Here is a 20,267-nt window from a genome sequence, read left to right on the forward strand (position 1 = left end):
GAAAAGAATGATTGGGTTTGATTCAGCCGATCCTTAGGAGATGGATTCCCAAGGAGAGAGCTTGAGAGAAATTAGTCAGAGCAAATCTTAGGGGAGGTAATTGGTCTCTTCTGTGGGGGTAACCAAGATGCAGTAGGCAGGGATACCTGCAGAAGCATTTCCTGAAGACCACAGTTGTCATGACAATATTGAAATCCAACTAACATTATGCACCAAGTACCTGGGGGAATCAATAGCAAGATCGCTTGTCATGCAGAAAGATACCCAAGATGCAAGCATTGTATTGCTAAAAACCCAACTTCCTTTAGTACGGTTGGCTGGGCATGAGGATGTAGACACTCTGAGAGTGGAAACGGGTTTAAACAAGCCACGTGCCGGGTCCCTTCTCAAGGTCCACACCGCTCAGAGCAAATCCATTCCTGACCCTCTCCCCTTCCCTTTTCCTACGGTCCTGCTCAAGTGAGTAAGTCTCAGAAAAAGCAAAGAGCTGACGACTTCCCCCGAGCAGACTGTGCAGTGTCTTGTTTAGCTGGAGGGCAGACTTTTCACGGAGGACCAAGTGGCAGAGAGAGATGTGGGATAGGTGGAGATTTGGGATGAGAATAAGGAAAGTGTGAGGGACGTTGCCTGTTTGGAAGGAACATGAAAGTCAATGATTCTCAACTCAAGAGACTAAATTATTTATTCAACAGAACAGACTCAAGGGGCAGTGAATGAAGTTGCCTGGGAATGCAAAGAAGTAAGTCTAAGAGCAGTTAGGTGTCACAGAGCAGAATTTTGCTGTGGTGAAAAAATAATGGGTCAGTTGTTTTTTCCTTTTAATCCTCATCCAAGGATATGTTTTTATTTCTTTTTTGAGAGAGAGAGGAAGCGAGAGAGAGAGAGAAATATCAATGTTAAATCTTACAACTGTGGCTCCCTGACAGAGAAACATTGATCAGTTACCTCCTGTATGCACCCTGACCAGGGATCAAACCTGCAACCTAGGTGTGTACTCTGACTGGGAATCGAACCCACAACCTTTATGGTGTATAGGAAGATGTTCCAACCAATTGAGCCATGCCAGGGCAATGGATCAATTTTTTTTATCCTCACCCAAGGACATTTTTTTCCATTTTTTGTTCAGATAGAGTGGGAGAGAGAGAGAGAAACATCGATGTGAAAGGGATACATCGAGTGGCTGCCACCCGCACGACCAACCAGGGCCAGGGACAAACTGCAACCGAGATATGTGCCCTTAGCGGGAACTGAACCCGGGTCTCTCTGGACTTCAGGCTGACGTTCTAACTGCTGAGCCAAACTGGCCAGGGCAATGGATCAATATTTATTATTGATGATTAAAATAGTCATATAGCCCTGGCTGGTTTGCTCAGTGGTTAGAGCATTCCATTCCCAGTCAAGGGCACATACCTGCGTTAAGGTTCAATCCTTGATCCCAGCTGGGGTCATGTTGTCAATGTGTGTCTCTCACATCAATGTTTCTTTCTCTCTCTCTCTCCCTCCCTCCCTTCCACTCTATCTAATAATCAATGGGAAAACATCCTCAGGTGAGGATGAACAACAACAAAAAACAATAAAATAAAAATAGCCATTCAATATGAGCATGTTTTTAGAAATGGTTTTTGCTTTGTTATTCAAATTAATGTTATCTTTATTAAAATAAAAAGATCCTGGCATGCAGTTCTCCCTGTCTGTCTCCTTTCCTCTTACCTCCATTCTTGTTTATTTATTGCTATAACATGGGTGTCAAAGGTGCATAATAAATGCTTTGTTTTTCACTGGGAAGCTTTCCAAGAAGCAAATGGTAACCCTGGACAGGTTCAGGTGCAAGGCTGTACCCAGCCAGCAGGGGTAGCTCCCTGGGCTGCTGTGATGGTCTCCCTTCCCTTAGCATCTCCAAAGGGGCCAGTCTGCTCAGCACACTACAGGGCAGTGACTGTTTGCTCTTGGCTTTGTCCAACCCTGTCGAGACCCAGAACATGACCCCTGGCACCTGGATGCCTTGTTAGGTTTTACACAGGTTCTGGGTTCCCTTGTACACTTCATCTTTCCTTTTACCCTTGACATGGAGAAAATGAATGTGGTAAACTGAGGTTAGCTAGGACTGCCTTTAAAAAATTTTTTTTCTTTATTGATTTTAGAGAGAAAGGGAGGGAGAGGGAGAGAGAGATAGAAACATTGATGAGAGAGAACATCAATTGGCCACCTCCTGCATGCCCCCAACTGGGTATTGGGCCCACAACCTGGGCATGTGCCCTGACCGGGAATTGAACCAGCGACCTCTTGGTGCATGGGTCGACGTTCAACCACTGAGCAACCCCGGCTGGCCAAGACTGTCATTTTTTATCTTTCTCTTCTGACCTCAGTATTCTAAGTATACTAAGTATACTGAGGTATACGGTTGTGTGTGTGTGTGTGTGAGAGAGAGAGAGAGACTATGACTAAATCAGGAAAAGCATAATCTCTTCATTCTGTGACCTCTTTCTGTTTGTGAAGGGCACCTTCAAAGGGAGCCCCAGGCCTTTGATAACATGCTAAAATGTTCATTTTTAATTAATTTCTACTTTCTTTATATTGCAGCAATTAATCCTGCTCCCTAACTTTCATCTCTATAAATAAAGGTATTTAACAGAATTGTAGGATATTTATATCCTCTGTACCTCTGCTCTATCTTGCAAAAGCACATCATCCCAGGAGATGCCTGGGCTCCGACTGACTGCAAAAGGTGCACAAAGAAGCAAATTTCATACACCCATGGCTCCCTGCAGGTTGAATCCGGACCTCCCAGACACCGGTGGCCAGAGTTGGCCAGTGGAGTTGTGTGCTGGGTTCTCCTGCCTCAGAATGAGCCTCCTCTGAAAGGCCACGATGATCTCAGAGACACACCGAGGTGGGGTGGGATGAGGGCCAAGGGGGAGCCCGCAGCAGCTGTCGTAGCTATGGGGCTCAAACAAAAGTACTCAGCCACCCCACCCCCAAATCTGCAACCGCTATCTTCCAAACTAAGTCAGTAGGGGAGACCTACCCAAGGAGGTAGTAAATCAACACTTTGAATTTTTCAGGTCCTCCCCCTGAACTTGGATGTGTTTGCTGACTGATTTAAAAAAGGACTTCAGTGGAGAAAGCTCCTTTTCTGATATAGTAATTCAACCCTATTTTGCCGTCTAATCTGAACCATATGGTTTACATTTCTCCCCTAGGGGTGATGTGACTAAAATGTGGGGGCGGGGACAGGAGGGGCTGGGAGAGGTGGCAGCATCTGCCTGTGGACCACTGTCCTTGGTCCTGAACAGAAATGTCATCTCATGGGGCATGGGCACAACTCCTAACTCGGAGATGCTGATGTCTCCTGTTCCGTCTCTTCCAGAAGTTCTGGGTGAGGTCAAAGAAGAGGCCATGGCAACAGATAACGAGAGTGGGGAAACTCTCACTATGAAGTGGGGAAACTTCTTTTATGTATAATGATAAAAGGAATTTTTGTTTGGAGAGTAGTGTTGTTTTCCTTTTTAAAAATCATGCTTAAGAGGGGAAAAAAACCATATATCAGTCTCGGCCCTGCTTTGAAGCATGGCAGTAGCTTGCTTTACAGCGCAGCTTACGCGGCACACTTGCTGGTTGATTCCGCGTACATTTGACAGTTACAAATAGTTTTTCCTTCGAGATGTGTGCGAGGGTGTAACATGCCACTGTGCCCTCCTCCTGGGCTCCATCAGTGACAGTCGAGTAGCTTCCTGACTGAGGGTGTGCTTTCCCATGAACACGAGGAGGTTCAAGCACTATCAATTCCTAGTTTATATTAAGGATTCGCCTAAAACCCCAGCCCGACGATCCACCTCCTCTCAAACAGGCCCTCTGCTCTCCCACGTCCCGCGAGCTTTCCCCGTAACTGCTCAGAAGCACTTTTTCGTCTTAGCACAATCCCTTGGCCTTGGAATGGGTTCAGTACTGGGGAGAGACACCAGGAATAGCATTCGGAGGCCTTATGCCAAGGCGTGAATAGGTGTCCAAGGACTGTGCCTTTTCAGATGGAACCCACACTCAAGATGTTTTCAGTTCTGGGCAGTCTGTCTCCACCTCGACTTTCCCATGCAAGGAGGTATCAGAAATCTATTCACAACTACTGTATCATGTAAGGCAAATTATTTCGTTGCTATGTTTATTCCTGGTTAATTGAGAAGATTATTCCATTTAGCCAAGAGTAAAACCTCTGAGATCTTTCTTCTCGTTCCTCTGCCTGTCTGGGGAAACAGGCAGCAGTAAACAATCATGCCCTATTTTATTCCCCGCTAAATGAATTATCATAACAGTAATTACCAGCAAACACATCTGGTTTAGGCACAGCTCAGCACAGGGATTTCTCAGCGCGAGCTTTGATCTTTACCCGGGATTCCTCACCTTCGCGGCTCTCCAGCTCCTTGGATGGACCCCCTGCTACTTGAACACGTGACCTTTGGAAGCTAGTGCTACCTCCAAACTTAGGGGAGTGACCCCCTCCGAGGAAGTTTGTGGTGGTGTTGCTACACACACTACCTTTTCGTGTGTCTCCATTGCTTGTTTAATTTTGTATGGAAACCACATGCTGGAAGACAGAGCGCCCAGGCGGATCGGTCCAGCTTCTGCGAATTCGCCGGGATGGCTGCTCCGCGCTGCGCACTGGTCTGAGGACAGAGCGATGGGGCTCTTGTCAGACCGAGACCTTGTTACAAGTTCGTGGTTCCAGCCTGGCCGCTTTGGCTCAGCGGTTAGAGCGTCGGCCCGCGGTCCAGAGAGTCTCGGGTTCAGTTCCCACTAAGGGCACGTACCTCCATTGGAGTTTGTCCCCAGCCCCGGTTGGGGTCGGGTGGATGGCAACCAGTCGATACGTTTTTTTTTCCTCTCTCTCTCTCCCTCTTGCTCTATGCAAAATGTCCTCGAGTGAGGATAAAAAAAAAAAAAAATTCGTGGAAGGCTCTAAAGGCGGAGAACAATGAAGGCCATGTTATCTCAAAGTGGGGTCCGGGACCACTTCATGGGAGTCACTGGGATCCCTGTTGAAACACAGATCCTGGGGTTGTAACCTAAACACACTGAATCAGCATTTCTGGCACTTGTATTTTGTATCCCCCCCCCCCCCCCCCCAGTAATTCTAAAGGCACACTGGGGTTGGAGAACCAATAAGTTACAGTATAGGGATATTTCATCAGGCAAAAACCTTACTCTCGGGGTTTGGGACCTAATGTCTGGAAATCAGCCTACGAATTTTGGGCACTTAGATTTGCTCAACGTAACTGATGCTGACATGTGCGTCTCACCACACAGGTGTGTTCTCGGCAGTGAAAACTGCAACTGGTTGATGCATTACATCTGTCCTGGGACCCAGTTTGTCAAAGAGGGAAACAAAGTCAGGATGATCAACACAGTGTGGGGCAAGCAAAGTTCATGGACCGGGAATGAGGAGACGTGGGTTCTGGATCTGACTGCGTCCTCCTCAAATGCTCAGCCTTGGCCACAGCAGGGTTCTCCCTCTGGGCCTCAGTGTCCAAGTCTGTAAAACGAAAGGATTTAAATACATCTGTGGTTTCATACTGTTTTCCTCAGAGTTCTAGGGTTCCAGGAAAACCAAGGGCAAGAAGGAGGCTGAGTGGGCAAGGTTCAAGATCTGACGTGCTCACTTTAACCAGAGAAGCTCAGCATTTAGCTTTTTCCTGCATCGCACTCTGCAGAGAGGTTGTTTTTGAAAAGAGAGGTCTGCTGATTTAAAAAAGATAGTTAAAATAAATGATAAGACTAGATATCTATAGGATCTCTCCTAGCACTATCATTCTAAGATAATGTTTAGTGGGTTCTAGTTGGTTTACCCAGAGAAACCCAGCATCCTCTCAAACTGAGGATCTTTGAAAGACTACACCAACCATTTTGCATCAAATCCGTCTTACAAAATGTTAATTTAACATTTGCAATTAAAAAATAAGTCAAGGATATAGAAGTTCCGCTTCTCCCTTAAGACTAGATATAAACTTTAGAATGTGTCTATCAAAGAGAAGTTTGGGCTTTTCCAAACCCAAGATATTTTATGAGTAGTTAAAGATAATAGATTAATTCAAAACACTGCTAGGATTTTTCTCCAAGGAAAATAGCAGGCGTTGATAGAGTCTGAAGTGTGGAGCATGTTGATATTCATGGCTAATACTAGGTTTGAAATATATGGGTATTTTTCATTTCTTGTGTAAGCTTTGTTCCACATTCATAGTGGACAATCATTGTTCCTTGAAAATATCTGTGTCATGTTGATTTTCCTGCCTAGTCGCTTGGGTTGGAGAACAGAGCGTGGCCAGTGAGCAAAGGAGGGGTTGGGTGGATCCCAGTCATGCCGGGTCCACCAATATTTTCCTGCCTCCGCTTTACCCAGCTGAAAAATAGGGGAAAGGTTTGTAGCTAAGTCTCCTTCATGTTAGGGGGTCATTTGAAAACTCATGGGTATATTCGTCTGTGAGGGTGGCTATAACCGGGTACTACAGACGGAGTGGTTTAAACACAGAAATTTGTCTGCTCACAGTTCTGGAGGCAAGAAGACTGAGGCCGAAGCGCAGACATGATTGTTTTTACGGAGACCTCTCTCCTTGGCTTGCAGATGGCCCCCCGCCACTCCGCTCACACGGTTGTCTCTCTGTGTGCACAAGTCTGCCTCCTCCATCTCCCCATCTCTGAATTCCTTTTCTTTTTTTTTTAAACATATTTTAATTTTTTTTTATTGATATTGGAGAGAGAGGAAGGGAGAGGGAGAGGGAGACAGAAACATCAATGAGAGAGAACATCAATTGGCTGCCTCCTGCATGCCCCCCACTGGGGATCGGGCCCACAACCTGGGCATGTGCCCTGACCAGGAATCGAACCGGCAACCTCTTGGTGCATGGGTTGATGCTCAACCACTGAACCACACCAGCTGGGCATCTCTGAATTTCTTATAGGGACACCAGTCCGATTGGATTAGGGCACACCCTAAAGACTTCATTTTAACTTAATTACTTTTTTTCCTTTTTGTTGTATCTATTGGGGTAACACTGGTTAACGAGATCATACAGGTGTCAGGTACACAGTTCTACAGCACAGCATCTGTACACTGTACTGTGTGTTCACCATCCCAAGTTAAGTTTCCATTTAAAAACTCTATCTCCAAATAGTTACATTCTGAGGGACTAGGTGTTAAGGCTTCAACACAGGAAGTTTAGGAAGACACAATTCAGCCCATAACAAGGGATTAACATGTGCCAAGAACTTTGAGCTACACTGGAGAATTACTGAGGATGATGATGATGATGATGTTGCCTTTACTTTGGACACATTTTAGCCTCAATGATTAGTTTTTAATCAGGCCATCTGAAATGCTGGTCTCCAGGTTTGCTGCACAGAACCAGCCAATCCTGGCCCCAACCTGGCATTACGAGCCTATCAGCACCTCCCTTCTAGGAGTCTGGGTCATGGGAGTGTGGCGGCCCTGGCTTTCCAAGTTGCCAGTTTTGTAAATTCCCCCCCACTGATCTCATTTACTTCTGTCCATTTAGCATAAGGTATTTAGTGATGAGATCCTTCTCATTTTATTTTGAGGTGGGCGAACAAGCCATAAAAAAATCATTTGAAGATATTGAATAAATAATAATGGCTTTGCCAGGATAAGGATTTTTAACAGTGGGACAGAACATCACATTTGGATTCATACCGGAAGGATAAAAATAGCCCAGCAACAATGGGAAATTACGAAAGTGCCTACCGAGCAGTGGCCGGGCTGCCAGGGGAGCCACATGCCCCCCTGGAGGTTAGCCCTGCAGTCCTCTGCAAGTGCCCATCTTTCTGGGGCAGCGTCTACTGCTGCTTGGTAAATACTGGGTGATGGATTAATAGGCAAAGGGAAATGGAATACGGACTGCAATCCCACATTTTGCCTTTAATATTTGAAGATGTCCAAACTTCAAACTTTCTGTATCACAATAGCCATAATAGCTCAATTTTGGAGCAGAAAAGAGAGGACCCCCCCCCCCCCGGTCATTCAGGAATGCCCGGGGGCTCAGTTCATGACAAGCAGGTTGGTCTGCATGTCTAGTCCCAGGAGGACACAGGCATGCATCTAGAACAATTAAATACTCACAAGCACCTCTTTCAACTCTGAGTGTGGAAGTATTTCATCGGGTATATATCCGTGGATGGACTCTGTGTTGTCTATGGGCTGCTTTTCCTGGGCCCGTGTGGGGGTGGGGCGGTGCTTCCCAAAGCTTTTCCCTTCGTGACACACAGAGAAAAGGATGTTTGTGGGGCGCGCATGGATAACCAGGTATGTTAGTGGGGGCCAGTTCAGGGAATCAGAAATGCTCTAGCTATTGTGACAGACAGAGCTGAATCCCGGGAGCCGGCTCACAGGCACTGGAACTGAGAGGCTAACCGGAGGGAAGAATTGCCCCTGCCGCCTCCAGGCTGAGAAAAAGAGATGGGATGATCAGACCTGGAGCTCAGAAGAGGGTCCCAGAGAGCTGGGACCGGTCCTCTGGCGGGGTGCTGACCATGCCTGCTGGTGGCTAAGAGCTTGGAGGAAGGAGCCCAGGATGCTGGGAATCCGCTCTCGGGGAGGGGCACCCCTGGCTGCTGCTGGCCCTTCTAGGGGCAGTAAGATGCGTCTTGGGAAGGTGGACAAAAGCTGGAATCTGGAACCCCCTCCTGCTTCAGAGGTGAGGAGCCGGTGCTAGGTCCTGCTGGCCAAACAGCCAGCTAACAGGCAGAGAAAGTCCTCTCTCCCTCCTCCTGCCTGTCAACCTCCCTCCCATCCCCTTGTAGTGAGAACCTCCTGGGGAGCCATTTGGAAAAGGAGACACAAAGTTGCAGCTCCCCAGCACCAGCATCACAGAGCAGAGGATGAAGGGTGATTAGGAGCCAGGACAATGTAGCTTAATAGTTGGCACTCAGCCCAAGGTGTCTGGTTGCCTTGGGTCCCATCTTACTGTCCCTCAGGATGAGGGGGTCACTTTTCAGCCTACTTATAGCCCACTGGGTGTTAGACCCTTTGGGAAGTGCTGGTTGAGAGGCAACTGTCAGCAAAGAGAGATGGGCTCGTGTCTGGGGAGAGGATGCTTTCCGGGGAAGGAAGGGAGGGCATGGCAAATGTCCTGAGGTAAGGAGCATGTCAGTGGACCTGATGAGGGGACAGAAAGAACTCAGTGTTTGCACGTGGGCTCTGGAGAGTCACCGCCAGATCCAAGGGCAGGTGCCAGCTCCTGCAGCTACCCTGACCTGGGGCAAACTGCTTAACCTTCCTGAGCTTCTCGGAGCTGCTGTGAGGATTAAATGAGATAATCCGGGTAAAGTGCTTAGCCCGGTGCTGGTCACAGCGTGAGCGTTCAATAAGTGTTAGTCCCTGTTATCAGAAAATGTGTGGAACCCGTTCATCCACTCTCTCTGTGATGGCGATTGCTGTGTGCACATGATGACTTGTTTTCTCATTCTGACAGGTCTGTGCTACTCCAGTTCTGCACCGGATACAACCTAGCCTTTCCTGGCCAGTTAGACAAGCTTCCTCCCTTGCAAACCTGGTAGGGAGAATGAGTCCCCACCGTCATTTCATCCAGGGCGGCCATCTCTTACTCTAATTAACAGTGTGGCTCTGGCCCATGCAATCAAATCAGCTCCCCTGGCTGGCTTTATGATTCGCCCTGGGGGGCACCAGTCTTCAAGGCCGTGCAATGTTTTAAGGTTCCCCTCCCCGCCCCCCAGGGATGCTGCCCATGAGACTGGCGTAACAAAACCCGCTTCAGACCGTGAGCAGACTGTCAGTATTTATCTCATGGTCTTGGTCCGAGGTTCTGATCCTGTCCCCTATATCCACCGCTGTCCTTGGACTTCACATTTTACCCTCAGCCTCAACCGTTGGTACCTCCCTAATGTTACAGGCTGCCTTGTACCAGAGTTGACTCTCTTACTCCTGACCTGGGTGCTCCTGGATTATGAATCTCTGCAGTAGTAGCTCTGCCTGGGTCAATGAATATGTGTGTCGGGGGCGGGGGGAGAGGGGAGAGGTACCCAGATGGAGGTAATCATCCTCATTTATTTGAAGGTACCTAACATCTCACAACTAAAAATATGTTGCTTTAGTTCAAGATATAGAGCTAATAGTTCTATATGGGATGGTAATAGTTTTTACGTGGAGAGGGGAAAGGGTTTCGTGATGAAATCATTCGGGAAACATTGGGTTAAACAAGGTTAAACAGGTTCCCTTACCCCAAGTCTTCTCTGAGCGGTTCAGGTGCTCATGCTAATTGGTGAACCTCAAGGAAGGAGGTTTCAGCAGTGGTTTCCAGTGTTACATAATCATCAACTGACTTTTCTGAAGCAGCAATGCTTGGGACTGGAAAATATTGCTAGGGTAGCCATTGGCTTTCTCTCATGATCTTTTTCTTTCTTGGTGTCTTCTTTCTAAATAAATTTACTTCTGGAAGGAAATATATATTCAGTCACTATGACATTAGTGAGAATTAGCCCTGTTAGTTTCCAAGCACTTTGGTTTTTATTTTGTGCAAAGATTCTTTCTACTGTCTCTCCTTTTCATATATCTCATCCTAACTGTCTGCCTGGGCGTGGCCTGGCAGGTTGTGTGAAAGAGGTGGTATGGGAGGGACTGATGTGGGGGACGTGGGAGACACCCACCTCACCACCTTGCACTGTATTCCTTATTTTTTTTCTCCCTCAATTACCCGAATCCTGACTGTTCTGTCCAGCTCTGTGTCCTCCAGCCCACGCAAGAATGGCCTCCCCGGCTTTCCACCTGGTCTCCCTTTCCTCACCCTCTTCTTCCTCACTGATTTGGGGTCACTGATTTGGTCTAAATTAAGATAACAGAATATTCATGCGACTGGGGTCCTTGTGCTGAGCTACAGCTGCTTCATTTTTCAGGAGAAAGAAGGAGTTAAGCCCCGTGCTAGGGGCTCCTGACTCCAAGGCCAGCGCCCCCTCCCTGTGCTAGTTGCCCCCAGGACTGGATTCCTCCTGTCTTTTTGTTCTCTCTCTATTTTTTAAATCCTCACCCGAGGACATTTCTGCATTCATCTTCAGAGAGAGAGGAAGAGAGACATCAATGTGAGAGAGACACATCGAGTGGCTGCCACCCGCATGACCCAACCAAGACCGGGGACAAACTGCAACTGAGGTACGTGCCCTTAGAGGGAACCGAACCCGGGTCTCTCGGGACCGCAGGCCAACGCTCTAAGTGCTGAACCAAACTGGCCAGGGCTTGTTCTGTATTTTTGATGCTTTGCCAACTTGGGGCCTTGCTGACGCAGAGAGACTGCCCCTCCCAGGGCTCGCTCATTCCTAGAGAGAGCAAAGGACTCGGGTACCTGCGAGCGTGCCTTGCGGAGACAGACCCCAGTGCAGAGCACACCCCGGCCGCCTCGCTCGGGCTCTCACACTCCAGCCCACGATCCACAATCCGCATACCCCAGGCGGGTGCCAGGCAGCTAGGGAGCGCCCCTCTGCCCTCCAGCCTACTGACGGTGTTCACACTGGCCAGTCCTGGGCCTCCTTGTCCCGCCTCGTGGATTCTTTGCCGTGGAAACCACAAGAAAGGCCCTTACAGGGTCTCCCCCTCAGCCTGGGGACTCGGGGGCTTCCCACGCGCCCACCGCCGTTAAGTGTGCCTCTCCTCTTGGGATGTGTGCGCGTAGCAAAACGTCTTTCCGGTGGTCGTTGTTTACTGATCTGTTGGTCCTACCATATCGGAATAGTAATAAAACCTATATTTTAAAACAGGGCTCGGTCCCAGGGGGCTCCTGCACTGTGGGCGGACCCAGAAGCCCTCCGCGTCTGGGCGGACGGAAGTCCCACAGGAGGGTGTCCTGGCCGCGGGAACTTGTTGTGTGCGGCAGAGCCTGACTTTTTCCATCCCTGGGCCTGGGTCCGAGGGAGGCCCCGTCTTCGCCACGCCCAGCCCCAGAGGACCCCCCTTTCTTGGGTGCACACATGGGAAGCCACCACCCCCTTCTCTTCTTCCCTTCACACCAGCCAGACGAGCCAGGATTTTCAAAGGGAAATTGACTTCAAAAATAAAGAAAATCGAAAAGAAAATACACCAAGGGAAAAACAAAAAACAAACCACCAACACACACATACACATAAACAAAACACAGAAAATAAAACAAAACAAGAAAAAGGAGAAAACCCGAGAACGGCCGACTTCAAAGCTCTGGGCCGCAGCCACCCTGCCGTGTTCCCTCGGATCTCAGTGTGAGCCAGATGAGCGCTTCTCGGTGCCGGTGAACCCCCAACCAGAGCCTCGTGCTCCAGCCCTCCCCCACCCCAATACATTATTGATTTTAAAGAAAAAAAACCAGTCTCATTATGGGGTCCCTTTGGCAGGAACTTCTCCCCCTCTTTGGATGGGGTCCAAGGCAAACCCATGCTAGACTCGGTGTTTCTCTGGAACATAACTCCTTTATGCCTCCTGTACCCTGACTCTGCTCTCAGGCCCCCAGGACGCTGGAGACCTCATCTGCCTCCAGCTGCTCTTCCCTGTCCACCGGCTCCCTTGGCTCCTGGTTCTTGGGTTTGGCTTCTTTTGTAAAATCTTCACCTGAGGATATTTTTCCATTTATTTATTTGTTTCAGATAGAGTGGGGGAGAGAGAGAGAGAGAGAAACATCAGTGTGAGAGAGACACATCAGTTGGCTGCCTCCTGCATGGCCCTGACTAGGACCGGGGATCGAACCCACAACCAAGGTACATGCCCTTGACCAGGAATTGAACCTGTGACTCTTTGGTCCAAAGGCCAACGCTCCAACCACCAAGCCAAACTGACCAGGGCTGGCTTGGCTTCTTTGGAGACCTTTTCCTTTTGTTCACTTGGACATGACAACCCAGCTATTACTTGTCTAGCTCTGGTCTGTGACCTTGACACTCTGGAAGACCTTACCATAAAAAACTGTCCCCAGGCTCCAGTCCAGGCTCCCAGGACATTGTTGGATGGAACCCTGTACTCCTGACTATTTGAAGGCACATTGTGCAGAAACCTGTTATTAGAAACTACTTGCTAAGTCCCTTGCATAGTAAACAAACACCACCACATGGAGGGGGTGTGTGTGTAAAATGATACGTTTAATAAGGTAGAAAGGATGGAAGGACCCATGCAAAAGGCAAAACAGCAAGGCTCTTTGGGGTTCTATGATGCTATAATAACTATGACATTTCCTCTATTGAGCAAATATTTATGGAGCATGAACAGTGTCAGGTATCATGAGCTCTAGGCCCTGGGTCTATATCAGTAGATAAAATAGACCAACATATGGGGCTTGTATTCTAATGGAAGGGGGAGACAGACACTAAACATAGTCAGTAAGGCAGACAAGCAAGAGGAGGTGGACTTCTCCAGGGAGAGAGGCAGAGTCCCTTCCCGGGCACGAGTCGGAGGGAGGCACCCGGGCCGCCGCCCTCCAGCCAGCTTGGGCACCGCAGAGGAGCAGCAGGGTGCGCTGCAGTTTTCCTGGGACACGTGACCTGCACTTTCACGCAGGTTGTGTGCCAAGGTCATCTCTTACCCTGAGAGGCAGGAGGATGCCCGAGGCTTCGGTGACCCAGCATCGGGCAACGGGCCGAAGTCCAGGCTTGTGCGGAGGAGCCCTGCCCCGTGGGACCTCTGGCTCCTGCCGGGCGGGACTGGAAGGTCCTCACGTCTGGCCACAGTGTGCAGTTTCTGTCTACATGGGCACAGTTCTTGTGTCTACACTCCTGACGAATGGAGCAAACACAGACCCAACAACTCGTTCCTGTGCAGCTGCCTTTCAGAGGCAGAAGGTCACGAGGGCTTGAGAGGTTTCAGTTGAGGCTGGAAAGTCAGGTTCTGGAGCAACAGGAGCAAAGGGGGAAGCTTGAAGGGGACGTGGGGGCGGTGACTGGGACCATAGACACTGCCACCTATGAGAACTGAAGCACCACTGGGGTAACAATCAGTCACGACCCAGTAGGACCAGCTCCTTCAGGATAGATGCCCTTAGAACATGCATCGCTTTTCTCAGCAATGTGATTTATTTACTTCTGCACGATGAGCCACTAGGAACTCGGAACACAGGTGAGCACAGGCTGGTTTCTGCCTTCAAGGTCTGCCGTTTCGAGCAGTGCTTTTCAGTGCACCTGTCTGAGGTGTCGGAAATGTCCTATAATTCTGCACGATCCGTGTGTGGTGACTGAGCACCTCATATGTGGCTAGTACGACCGAGGCACTGAATGTTAAATTATAGCTGAACCTTGAAAAATAAGATTAAATAACTGAGTCAACTGAGCCTTGGAAAATAAGATTCACAATAGTCACTGACATGAGCATGGTCTGTGGTAGGTGAGTGGGTTTTCCACACTTCTTAGTGCACGGGAAGTTCTTCATCCTACCATGCCTTAGAGAGATGACTGTACCATCCCCACAACCTTCCCAGGCCGTTCTTTCTCTCCTCATTCTCTCTCTCTCTCTCTCTCTCTCTCTCTCTCTCTCTCTCTCTTTTCTCTGAAGACATGGAGAGGAGACCTGTTGAGCCAGCAACAAAACACATCTGTGATTTCTTGCTCTTGTAGTCACCTTCCACGCATCCATTCCTCCATCCTCCACGCACGCAGCCCTTCCCTGATTCAGCTTCCTTGTCCTGGAAGAGCTGAGATGGAGGAACGTCGCCGAGTGAAAGGCAGTGTGGAGAGCAAGCATGAGCTCTGGGACACATGGACACACGCCAGCTAAGAGACACGGCCTTCAGTAGGTGCCTGGGGAATGAAAACTCTGCTCCCAAAAAGCAGCAGTTGCTGCTAATGGGTATAACGAGGCCATAGAGATGAATCTCAATTACACTGATGACTAGGTGAGGTTTTCAAGAATCAAGCAGGAAACCACCAGCAATAACAGCAACAACAAAGATGGATGTCTGCCCTGAGAACACTCTCATCACTTGTGTCCTGAGTACCCCCATTTCTACCTTGGAGAAGGCTCTGCTCCACCACTTGCCAGGGGCTGAGCTATCTCTGTGGGCCAGGCCTGGGGCTCATCTACATCCTCTCCAAGGAAATGGCCAGACCGTTGCTTCCACTCTGGCATCCCATGAGCACCATCAGACCCCGAGTTGGCAGCCAAGGGATTTCTCATCCATTTAGTGAAACATTTGAGAGTAAAGGGATCAGAAAGGTCGTGTACATAATGTAAGACGTTTTCCCATGTAAGCGCATGCCTGGGAGCACGTTCACACATGCTCATACACACGGAACTCGAATACTGTGGACTCTCCAGGGATTGCTTCATTCAGCTGTGGCGTTTTCTCTCCATTCACTAAATTCTGCTGAGAAAAATGTGGATGATTGACAAAGAAGGGTTAAGTGGTCCGATGTTGGGAACAGAGTGCAAAGGAAGCTATTATGCCAACAAAAATGTTGAGAGTCTTCTAATTTTTAGCCGATTGTTTAAAGGACGACAGACGGTAATGTTTATGAGATGTATAATTCAAGGCAAATCTGTCCAGATAGAGAGGAGAAAGCATTTTTAACTTGGCTAACAAATGTTGAGCTGCATTCAAATAAATAAAACCAACAAAGCCCAAGGCACATAATTGCAACATTGGAGAGATGGAAAACAATCTTATTTTTCTTAAAAAAAATTTTTTTAAAGAATTATATGTACTTGAACAAGGAGTCGAGATTTTTCTATCCTTCACTGCTGGTCAGTTTTATTATCAGTCACAGGTGAAGACAGGCTGTGTCCCCAAATACTTGACATTTGTCTACACTTTCCAAGGTCATGCTGTATGCCAGTTTTTCAGTTCTCCCAACTTTTTGTTTTGAGCCAAATACCACGATCTTTGTTTCATTAATATTTAAGAGTAATTTAGATTGTGCCAGATGATCTTAAAGCTCATTTAAATCAGCCTGAAGATAATATTAAGCTTTCTCCCAGCATAATCTACCACCATAAACGATAGTGTCATCTGCATATAAATGATGGGCTGAATATGATAATGAATAGCAGAGATGATCAATATAGAATGACAACTGCATTTGATTTCAGTTAAGTCTTTCAAGGGTCCATTATTCTGTTTTCAGAGTTAAAGATGCATTGTTGTTGTCCAAACCTTCTAAGAAAAACACAAAAGGTTTTCGTGAAATGAATCCTTTATTGTCTTAGACGGAGAAGGGGGAAATGTCTACACATTTTACATGTATCGTTTTGCAAATACAATAATTAGAGCAGATCATTACTTTATTGGATTGAGCAACTGTCCCTTGGTAATTGTGCTGCTTCTCCTTTTTTCCCTCTTCCTCCTCCTCCATCTCCTCCTCCTCCTCCACCTCCTCCTCCTCCTCTTCCCCCTGCTGATACAATAACACTGTAACATACTGTTTCGCTTGAGACTGGCTTGCACCCTTAGTAAAACTGCCACCGGCCTCTGGGATTCCTTTCATGCTGCCTTCTGGGGGCGATCCTTTCATACTCGAAAAACATTTTCTTGTAATAGATCACATCGTCCCTTTTCATTGACCTAGAACTTACTGGCATGTCTTATTTGAATAAAATACAGATTTCAGATAACTGTATTTCAAATATGGACCATAAGAATTAAATTAAGGACCTATATGACTATCCTAAGAGAAGAGACTATTTATAAAGTCAAAGGGAAAAAAAAAACATAGGAGAAACAAAGAAACAGACGAAAAGACAAGTGCATGCCAAAAAACACGTATCGATCTTTGCGCAGGTGCAGATAGAGGACTATGGTGCAAATGCAGTCCTATTTCATGTTCTTAACAGCTGCTGGGCAAAGTCATACACAATGGTGGTTATTCTTCTCCTCCCATCTCTTTTCCCCCCTTTCATCTGAGTGTCCCCTCTGGATTTCCCCTACAACACGTAGGGGTCTGTAAACCACATTCAGGAATTCTGGAAGGTGCTCTTGAAGTTTTAAAGTTGGTAAAGAAGGTGGAGTTTGCTCCTGGGCTGGGAAGGAATGGTTTCTCCAGTTTTCAGATTCAGCAGAACCACTCACTGTCCTGGGTTCAGGGAGAAACAAACCATGGAACACGCCAGTAAGTTTCCTTTGGGCACCCGCCTGTGTGTTTTATTGAGATGTAATTGGCAGATAACATTATGTTAGTTTTAGATGTACAAAATATGTAGATATTGCAAAAATGATTGTCATGATACGTCTAGTTAATATCCATCACCTCACACTGTCACATTTTTTTCTTGCGACAAGAATGTTTAAGATCTACTCTGTTAGCAACTTTCAAATATGATATTTGATGTATGTACACATTTGCGAAACTTGTACAAGTTCCTCATCACGTGGGCCTCCCAGAAGGCTGCTTGAGCATCCTCATGACATGGCAGCCAGCTTCCCTGGGGTGAGTGATCCCAGAGAGAGGACAAGGAGGAAGGAAGCCACTGTGCCTTTTATATCCCAATCTCAAATGCCGTATACCATCATTTCCACCACACCCTATTTGCTACAAGTAAGTCATTAACTACAACCCACAATTAAGGGGAGGAAGAGATAACAGAGAATCCATGGACATATTTTAAAACCATCACAATTGGTGTTAGAGATTAGTGGCTTTCCGAGTTTTATTCATCTTTTCCCTCGACAGAGGCCTTAGCCCTGGATTCCATCCTGAAGCCAATGCACAGCTGGCAAAGATTATGTCCCTGGTTCACGCCCGTTATCTCCTCCTGCTCTTTCTGGTCCTCGACTCGCTTGCCCTAGCAACCCCGCAGTTACTCATCTAGCTCCTGCTTTGTCCTGTCTGGTCTCATGTGGGTTGACAGCCTCTGCTCAGTGTGGTTCTGCTGCTGGGAGCGGACGTGGGGGGTAAAAATGCTTTGGACCAGGAATGAGGGGGAGGTAAAGGAAAAGAGGCCAAGTATGTGCTCTGGTCCCACAATCAGCCCTTTTCCTCTGTGCATCTCCTGGGAGCACCTCTTCTATTATGCTGATGGAGTATTTGTCTTATTGCCAAACCTGAATGACATTATACAAGGTCTGGCAAAACGAGCTCTTGGAAATTGAAGTTAGAGCAGGAGGAAAGGATCTTGTCTACCACATTTGAAACCTGGATTTTAAATTATTTATACGTGATTAGCATAATTTAATTACACTTAGGACAGAAGTTTTCAAAGTGTGTTCTGGAACCCAAGATTCTGCGGAGATCTTTTGGGAAGTTTGCAAATGGTTTATTAAGAAATTTTAAATATCATACGTTTTTTATTATAAACAAATAATATATTATATACCAACTTTTAGCAGTCAGCTCATTAGCTTGTGCCTGCCAACCTGACTTTCTGTGTGTGAGCCCAGATACTGGCATAAAGCTTTTCCTGCTATCACTATTAACCGAAAAGTGTCTTGAGTTTGCAAAGCCAACATTTTGTTATCGTTGTTGTTTTCAAAAACTGCTACTATTTGCAGCTACTCATCTGTGGGAATCAGACTTTCCTCCCTATTATACAATCAAGATGAAGTCCTGAAATGATGGGATGCATAGACTCACAGGACTTCAATCTACATCCTTACCTCCCCATTTTAAATTGTGTGTCACAAAGATTTTCCATTATCTCCTTGATCGACTTCTAATAAGTAAAAGTTATAAAGTCTGTAAAATATTTTATAATAATTTGTCCATTTTAATCTGTTTTATACAGTAATGTAGCAGAATGCTTGCTGTTGCAAATGACAGAAAAGCAACTCAAAATGGCTTAAGCAATAAGAGGATTTGTCATCCCATATGAAAGGAAATTTCAGGGTCAGTCAGTTTGATGGCTCAGCAACCTCCTGGAGGACACAGGCTCCTCCCATGTTCTGTTTTTCTTTCCTGAGGGCGTTATTTTTAGGTTCACTCCCCTCAAGACAGCAAGATGGTTGACAGAGTTTCTCCAGGCATCTCATGCCCACATGGATATGTCCTGTGGGAAAAAAGGGCAAAATGTCTCTTCTTAGAAACAAGTAATTCTTTCCAGAAGCCCAGGAAGAAGTCTCCTCTGGCATTTCATTGCCCTGAACCTGTCTACACCAGCATGGTGAGGAGAAGGCCCCCCATCACCGGCCTTCCTCAGATGGCGGAGGGAGACATGGACCCTGAGCCAAACTGGAGCGCCCCCAGCAGGAGCATAGGAGAAAGGCCGTCAGGACTCTTCCAGCAGTGTCTGCTAGGATTTGGGTCCCTGATGGGAGTCATCTGATAAAACAATTGTGTTACTAAAACCATTTTTATAAAATTTTCTAGAAGTGATCTATAATAACAAAAAATATACTGTGGCTGTCCAGAGACGATGAGTGGAAAGACAAAGGCGGATCCAAGCTTTCAGGGGTGATGGATACATTGTCCATCTTCATGGCGGTGAAAGTTTCACAAGCGTGTACGTAGGTCAAATCTCATCAAGTTTACACTTTAAATATGTGCAATTTACAGTGCTTCAATTATATGTAAATAAAACTGTAAAGAAATGAAGAAAAAAAAAAAGAGAGAGATGAAACCCTCCCAACTGAAATTATTTAACAAGGCAATACTAATCACCTTTTTGCAGGGTAATTTTGCTTTATAATTTACAGCTGTTTTTGCACGTTTATGTTTCCACACTAACCCCACAGTCATGTCAGTAGGTCCTTCCTAAGTACCGGACACTTGGGCAGACTAGGCTTCCGGAGGCACCGGCTGGTGAAGATGTAAAATTCGTCTTTTCTCTTTGGCTCGTCCCACTCGCTGCTCCTGGTTGTTTCAAGGATTCCACCTCTGGAGCCACGTTGGGCAGGGCCTCCCCCTGCACCCGGCAGGCCCCTCTCCAGCTGCCCTTTCTCCTCCCTCACGTGCCGGAAGCTCCGTCAAAGTGAGAGGCAGCTGTGCCCTGGAGAAGGTGGACAAGAGTCAGGCGGTGGGAGATGGCTCCCTCGGGCGCCCGGAGACCAGCCACCTTTGCTGGAGAGATGCATGCAAGAGAGAGCAGGGAGGGGAACCGAAGGCAGCCAGCGGAGAGACAGGACTGCCACTGCCTGTCCTGGTCCCCTGAAGTTGAGGGTTTCTGGAGGTGAGGTCCCAAAGGCCCTCTTCCCACCCGCACCTGCCTGCATTTTCCGTGACCTGATGTGACTGTGGCATTTGCGGTAATGATATCACAGGTCCCCAGGAACAATCTGCTCAGTGCAGACCCCGGAACTGACTGAACTGAGGATGGCGTTAGGGCGAAGCTTGCCGATGGATGCCTCGACAGGCAGCAGACACTGGTGCTCCCGGAGACGAAAACG

Source organism: Molossus molossus, unplaced genomic scaffold, assembly GCF_014108415.1.
Source record: "Molossus molossus isolate mMolMol1 unplaced genomic scaffold, mMolMol1.p scaffold_m16_p_4, whole genome shotgun sequence".
NCBI classification, from domain to species: domain Eukaryota; kingdom Metazoa; phylum Chordata; class Mammalia; order Chiroptera; family Molossidae; genus Molossus; species Molossus molossus.